Source organism: Gopherus flavomarginatus, chromosome 1 (genome assembly GCF_025201925.1).
Source record: "Gopherus flavomarginatus isolate rGopFla2 chromosome 1, rGopFla2.mat.asm, whole genome shotgun sequence".
Lineage (NCBI taxonomy): Eukaryota > Metazoa > Chordata > Testudines > Testudinidae > Gopherus > Gopherus flavomarginatus.
Window position 1 is genome coordinate 289276865 of NC_066617.1, and position 7687 is coordinate 289284551.

Here is a 7687-nt window from a genome sequence, read left to right on the forward strand (position 1 = left end):
AGTCAATCAAAAGACAACAAAGGACTAGTAAGTAATGTAAATGAGAAGAGGGAATTGCAAAAATACAATAAGAGTTAGGCATTTTTCCCTTTTGTGAAAGGTACAAAAATATTGCATTGCTAACTTTGCTTTTCTGTAGGTTTTCAACATGTTCATTACTGGCCTAGAGCAAGGTGGCAAAGTTTGTTGCTGACATCCATACTGGGAATATTTTGACCTAAGATCATTTTCAGGAAAATCTGGCACCTTGAAATGCAAAAAAAACTGGTACATGAAGATGAGCCCACATTGGTCAATCATGACAAAGAAGTTCAATAGGATCCTTAGCTGAATCAAAATAAGAAAAGGGGACATTTGTACATGTACGTAGATGGTAAGCCTCAGTCCTGCTCAAGGCTTCTGGGTGCTTCAGGTCACCTGAAGAAGAGTTCTGTGTGTATTGAAAGCTTGTCCCTCTCACCAACAGAAGTGGGTTCAATAAAAGATATTACCTCACCTGCCTTGTCTCTCTAATATCCTGGGACCAGCATGGCTACAACAACACTACATACATTCTTAGTTGTGTGGCGTTTTTTTAAAATATAAACTATTCCCAAAGCATCTGCATATGATGGGTTCCCTTCCTGTGCACAAGCCTCTTACTCGTGGGGTGCCTTCTACATATAGGGTAGGCAGCCAATGATTCTCCCACTTGGTTTATTGAGACAGGGATATGTCCTTGCAGATGCCAGAGGACAGAAAGTCCATTGAAGTCGACACTCCAATGCCAGTAGAGTATGAGCCTGTGAGTGTGCCCTGGGACCCTGTCCATTACCTAACCCTCATACTCAGTTGCCCCTCTTTTCCCCTCATGTTCCCCCAGTCAATAGTGCATCTCAGAGTCCCCAGATTCCTGGCCCCAGGAGGGTTAGGGCCTTCCCTTTCTCAACCTTCAGCAGGGGCGGCTGCAGGTACCAGAACAGCAAGCATGTGCCTGGGGCATAAGAACATAAGAACATAAGAACGGCTATACCAGGTCAGACCAAAGATCCATCTAGCCCAGTATCTGTCTACCGACAGTGGCCAATTCCAGGTGCCCTAGAGGGAGTGAACCTAACAGGCAATGATCAAGTGATCTCTCTCCTGCCATCCATCTCCATCCTCTGATGAACAGAGGCTAGGGACACCATTCTTTACCCTTCCTGGCTAATAGCCATTTATGGACTTAGCCACCATGAATTTATCCAGTTCCCTTTAAACATTGTTATAGTCCCAGCCTTCACAACCTCCTCAGGTAAGGAGTTCCACAAGTTGACTGTGCACTGTGTGAAGAACTTCCTTTTATTTGTTTTAAACCTGCTACCTATTAATTTCATTTGTTGACCCCTAGTTCTTGTATTATGGGAATAAGTAAATAACTTTTCCTTATCCACTTTCTCCACATCATTCATGATTTTATATACCTCTATCATATCCCCCCTTAGTCTCCTCTTTTCCAAGCTGAAGAGGCCTAGCCTCTTTAATCTTTCCTCATATGGGACCCTCTCCAAACCCCTAATCATTTCAGTTGCCCTTTTCTGAACTTTTTCTAGTGTTAGAATATCTTTTTTGAGGTGAGGAGACCACATCTGTACACAGTATTCGAGATGTGAGCATACTATGGATTTATATAAGGGCAATAATTTATTCTCAGTCTTATTCTCTATCCCCTTTTTAATGATTCCTAACATCCTGTTTGCTTTTTTGACCGCCTCTGCGCACTGCGTGGACATCTTCAGAGAACTATCCACGATGATGCCAAGATCTTTTTCCTGACTCTTTGTACCATCATATTGTATGTATAGTTGGGGTTATTTTTTCCAATGTGCATTACTTTACATTTATCCAGATTAAATTTCATTTGCCATTTTGTTGCCCAATCACTTAGTTTTGTGAGATCTTTTTGAAGTTCTTCACAATCTGCTTTGGTCTCAACTATCTTGAGTACTTTAGTATCATCTGCACACTTTGCCACCTCACTGTTTACCCTTTTCTCCAGATCATTTATGAATAAATTGAATAGAATTGGTCCTAGGACTGACCCTTGGGGAACACCACTAGTTACTCCTCTCCATTCTGAGAATTTACCATTAATTCCTACCCTTTGTTCCCTGTCTTTTAACCAGTTCTCAATCCATGAAAGGACCTTCCTTTTATCCCATGACAGCTTAATTTATGTAAGAGCCTTTGGTGAGGGACCTTGTCAAAGATTTTCTGGAAATCTAAGTACACTATGTCCACCGAATCCCCCTTGTCCACATGTTTGTTGGCCCTTTTAAAAAACTCTAATAGATTAGTAAGACACGATTTCCCTTTACAGAAACCATGTTGACTATTGCTCAACAGTTTATGTTTTTCTTTGTGTCTGACAATTTTATTCTTAACTATTGTTTCGACTAATTTGCCCGGTACCCGACGTTAGACTTACCGGTCTGTAATTGCCGGGATCACCTCTGGAGCCCTTTTTAAATATTGGCATTACATTAGCTAACTTCCAGTCATTGAGTACCGAAGCTGATTTAAAGGACAGGTTACAAACCTTAGTTAACAGTTCCGCAACTTCACATTTGAGTTCTTTCAGAACTCTTGGGTGAATGCCATCTGGTCCCAGTGACTTGTTAATGTTGAGTTTATCAATTAATTCCAAAACCTCCTTTAGTGACACTTCAATCTGTGACAGTTCCTCAGATTTGTCACCTACAAAAGCTGGCTCAGGTTTGGGAATCTCCCTAACATCCTCAGCCATGAAAACTGAAGCAAAGAATCCATTTAGTTTCTCCGCAATGACTTTAAGCGCTCCTTTTGTATCTCGATCGTCAAGGGGCCCCACTGGTTGTTTAGCAGGCTTCCTGCTTCTGATGTACTTAAAAAACAGTCAGGCAAGCTTCAGTGGCATGCCTGCGGGAGGTCCGCTGGTCCTGTGGCTTCAGCGGCAGTTCGGTGGCAGGTACGCCGAAAGTGCAGGACTGGCAGATCAGCTGCAGAAATGCCGTGACCAGCGGATGCCGCCAAAGGCTGCCTGACTGCCGTGCTTGGGATGGCAAAAAACATAGAGATGCCCTGACCTTCAGACCTATAAGTGTGTGACATCAGCATTCAAAAAGTACGACAAATGACCAAAATGTGGCAACCTGCATTTTGTTTCATGCTTCACCATAACTGATGGATTCCAATCTTTTAACTGAAACCCTATTTTAAAGGATATTTTCTAACTGTGCACATTAAACAAAACATTTTTAAAAAAGAAAATTGGAAATACAAATTCTATTATATGCTATCCTAAGGGCTCCACACATGAGTCATCAGCAAGCTTTCAGTTTGGGCCTTTCAAATCCCTAGCATTGATTACTATCACTTGAGCTATAGAGAATAATTACTAGCCTTTATGTGGAACAGTCACTACTGGGGGACTTAGCATAAATTTTGCCAATGTGTTACAAAGTATTTTTGTTAGACAGCAATAAAATATTGGGGATCAGGAAATTTGGGCTCTACCCTTGACTTGTGAATAGAATGTGGAACAGTGTTTAGAGGTAGGCTAACCAAAGCACATAGGTTTGGTCTATTCAATCTGAATAGAAGTGTTTCTGAGTGACCAACCTGTAGGTCTGCCGTATTACAGACCTGAGTTCCATCCTAACACTATCTGAGATGGCACTGTACAACCTCTCTTAACTTACTTAGTGGGTAATATTTGACTGCTAGACCACTTGAGACCTCTGGGCAGGGAACAAGGGGTCTAAGTTAGCTCCTACATCCTGGTGTTGCTGAGTCTCTCCTTCCTGAAATTTCACATAAGATACTAGCCTGCCATACAGTAGGGGAATGGAGATGATGCGTATAACAACATCAACAAGGGAGTTGTGGAGGGAAAATGAGGATAAATCAGTATTAGACAGTGGTGAGGGGATGCTGAAATACCTAGAGGTGCAATTGGTTGAGTAAAATGGGAGCAGCAGGAGATGGGGCCAAAAGGTTGGGAAAATAACAAGTTTTCACATACCTTTGTAACACTGAGCAAAGACCATCCATTAGGATCCGTAAAGAATATCCTGCACAATCAGTTCCATGTGGAAATATTACTATGACATGGTATGATGAAACTCTTAGGTACTAAGAGACGGATCCTTCCTTCTTATCTATGTTTCCAGCTCCATCCCTGCATAACTAGGAATATCAGTCCTAGAGCTAATTCTCCAAAATATGCAATGATGTATACTGCATATCCACATGGGAAGAATGAAGTCCATAAATATTAAGGGGTTGGTGGCAAGTAATTATGTCTCAGATATGACCTAATTGAAAGGTGTTAGAATCTCAGAGTTTTCCATCTCAATCTGTTTGGCTGACTGGTTTAATTTTTTTTTTATTTTTTTTTTTAGGTGATAGTACATTCCGAAACTCCTGCTTCATATTTTCCATACAGATTGATGGATCACAGGACTCTATATGGCATTCTAGGCTTTGAATATTAATTCCAGTACATAACTTATCCCCCAGCATGAGGAAAAAATATCATAGAGACAGTATATTGCTGGCTCTCACAATTTTACTGTGAGTCTCATGATATTTGGTAGTGTTCTTAAAACCACAGGTTCTGGTTTCACATAATTATGGGTGAATCTAACTTTCATTTGAAAAAAGTAAGATTGTCACCATCATGACTGTGAAGAAAAACTTGAAAATGTGACCAGGCTGTACCCTAAAGATCCAAAAACCAGAAGATAGACAAGCCCCCTCAAAGGTATCATTATTAGAAAAACTCATGACCTTTAAGCCAGTGTCATAATTTTTGAGCCCTTGAGGTTGGCAACAATGTGAACAGGGAGGCTTTTCTCTTCTAGGAAATTTCAGAAATTGTAATAAAAGCTGAGGGTAGTTGCCCAGTTATGCCACTCTTGTAAACTGTCATCAGAAATTATCAATAGATGCTTCCTAAGTCTAAACTCAGTACAACAAACACCTTTTAAAGGTATGGGGGTGATGCCTACTGTTTGGGGAAGGAGGAGTTTGAGTAGATATGAAGGAACACGGGTTTAATGCAGATCTTGATAAGTGAAAGTTTTTCTTCCCTCTCCCATTCTAACTCATGGAGAGACATAGTCCATTGGAATTTAATTCTTCCCATCTAATTGCTCTGTGGATGATCAGATTACGTTGTCATGGGTGTGTGAAAATCCACAGGTACAAGATCATGGAAAACCACATGAGTGTTTATAATTTGCTTTTTCCTGCAGATTAAACCTCTTTCTACATAATTATTAGTGCCCATTTGGCAAATATATAGCCAGGTAGCATAGCATCCAGTTTCCCAGGGCAGATGTAATGTAATTGAGAAAGCAGTGATAGGCTGCTCTTAAGTTTACATTTCACAGTCAGTCCATATGCCAACCTCCATCTATGGTGGAAATTCTAAGGGAGTAGCATGCACATCAAAGACCATATGTGGCCCTTGGTTGGGATACACAAGGCAAATATAAGATCTAAAGAGGCCACTACAATTGGTGGATGAAATCCACACTCACCTACTCTATGCGTGTAGAGACAGACCATGGCTTTGTGCTCTGGATGGGCATCAAACCTACAGGGACCTAAGTGAGGCGGTCAGCAGCTTTCTAGTTTATAAAATGGTATCACCACTATTGGCATATAAGTGATATGGACTGATACACACATTTATTTATATACCAGACTCTAGAGGGTTAAAGGCATCATTATCCATAGCGGTCGTTTCTGTAAGACTGTGCCCACATCATGTGAATATTTAGAAAATAAACTTACATTTTCTTTGTCTTATAAACACTGAAAAAATGCAAAAGAAATTCACACACAAAACTCCATTTCAGGAATTTGACTTAGATGTATAAAAGCAAAGGAACTCACAAATAACATTAAAAGTCAAAAATTAACTTCGATTTTATAGCCTGGGGCCACACTGTTAGCCTGTTTCCTCTGTCAAGTCTAGGAAACTCTTCAATTTCCACATCGGGAGTTTCCTCTGAATCATTCCATCAGGAGATGCAATTTCTCCATTGTAATATGATGATTGAAACTGGAGAAAGAGAATGAAGTTTCAGGAGGGACCTTGTTTGGTCTGACACTCTACACTCAGAAATGCAAGCCTATCCAAACGAACACACAGACTCTAGAGCCTCAGCATGTAACACTGGTCTCTCAGCATGCCTAATAAGGATCTCTCTCCTACAGCTCTGCCTGCCTACTGCATCACTTACACTAATGCAACACCTTCTTCCTCAAAGAACTGCCTTCTAAAACTGTGAGGGTACTGATGCTTCTCCATGGAGACTCAGTGCCTCAGCTTGGTCCTCCATACTGTTCTGTTTTGTATAGGTTCTTATACTGTGCTCATCACTCACTGTTGTGTCTGAGCACCTCTCCTGCCTCTCTGGTTTCCCATACCAGCACAGCTCCCATTAGAAACAAGCTGCTATGTTGGTATGATTCACTTTTTGACACATTTCTAATATCCAATAGCTGTTCCCTGTCTCCTCTTTTTCTCCCATTCCCTTCCAAAATCAGAGCTCCTACTATGTGGAGGGACTCTTTGGTAGCTGAAATATAAAGGGGAATGCAATTGTTCCACTGTTCTTCCCCCACCATGGGTTTCTTGACATAATTGGCATTCCCTTGACAGTGGGTAACGTTGCCTTTGGTAAACAAGAGCACCAGAGAGTAACATTGGCATATGCAGGTGAGCCCAGTATTCTGAGTCGCTGTACTGGAGACCCTTTATAAGCTGTGATACCTTAGTACAACAGGAGAAAATACAGGAAAAGTAGCAGCGGTACGCTAAAGTTCACAGCTTTAATTTGATTTATCTGATACATAGGAGTACAATATATTTCCTAAGCAATGTATGAGGATTTTGCCATGTGATGCCATCTGCCTTTAATGGGAAATGTGTAGTTAAATTCTTGTACACCACTTTTAAAATATGTTTGATACAACTTCATGGAAGATGTGGGGGGTAACACTGAAATCTTATTGGCCTCTCAGTATACTCAAATAGTTAGCATATTTTGTATGTAAAAACATATACTTGAAGTAAATGGCCTCAAGCTGTATGCTATGCAGACAACAAAAACACAAGCAATGAAAACAGAAGCAGATACACATTTGGGTTGCATTTTATATTGACAAAATGGAACTGGATGTCATAGCAGATTGGAAATGAGACATGAAGCCTTTAGGTCATTGGTGTGAGTCCAGTTTGTGTCAATAGCAACTGAAATGTGGCCTCTATGAGTTGGTGATCTCTGTTCAGTTTCTATTGGCCAGGTGGTCAAATACTAAAATCAGTTATCACAACTAGCCCTGAATTCTAGTCTCATCGGAAAAGCCAAATGGGCTTCAAGACTTAGCTACTCAAATGCCATGAAGAGGTGATCTGGTCACGAAGAGGACTGAGATACATTGTGGGGACGCTCCGAGGCTAGCTGGTTGTGTTGTACCTGTTTTGTGGATAAACAAAACTTTTTCTAGTGCTATCAGATTAACAGTAAGTTCTTTTAAAATGTGATTATATTAAAAAAACAAAAACAAAAAAAAACCAGCCTGTGCTAACAAAAGCCATGAGGAAGAATGTACAATCAGTTTATCATTTCTATGGCATAGGATTTATTGTTCCTAATAATTTAGAATGTGGTCA